Genomic DNA, 606 nt, shown 5'->3' on the forward strand with positions numbered 1-606 from the left:
ACCAGGCGCCCTCAGCAGCCGGGGCCGGCCACGCGCGTCCAGAGGGAGGGCGATGTCGCCCTCGTGCCGGGCGAGCGGGGCTCCTTCGGGGGGGTCGGTGGCTGGTGAGGGCGCCCCTGTCATCGGACGGGCTTGGCGAGGGGCCGGGGCGCCCGGAGGCTCGCGAAGAGCCCCCCCGAGGCCTTGGGCTTGTCGCGCTCCTTCGCGAGGTCCTCGACGGCGGCCGCGAGGTCCGCCTTGGTCTGGGCGAGCTCGCGGTCGAGCTGCTTGTACTGCATCGTGAGCACGTCCATGGCGTAGGCCGTCTCGGCGACGCCGAGCTTCGACGTGACGATCTCGCGCGTGTTGCGCCGGTGGTGGCCCTCGGTCTCGGACCGGAGGTCGTCGAGGTCCGCGTCGCGCGCGCGCAGTCGCAGCTCGAGCTCCGCCGCCCGCGTCTCCGCGGCGCGCGCGCGGGACTCGGCCGCGGCGCGCGCGTCGGCGCGCGCCGCGTCGGCCGCCGCGCGCGCGGCGCGGAGCGCGCCGTCGCGGTCCGCGGCGCGCGCCGCGCCCTCGCAGGCCCGCGCGGCCAGCGCCGCGTCCGCGTCGCCGTCGCCGGCGGCGCCC

Source organism: Aureococcus anophagefferens (genome assembly GCF_000186865.1).
Source record: "Aureococcus anophagefferens unplaced genomic scaffold AURANscaffold_3, whole genome shotgun sequence".
NCBI lineage: Eukaryota > Pelagophyceae > Pelagomonadales > Pelagomonadaceae > Aureococcus > Aureococcus anophagefferens.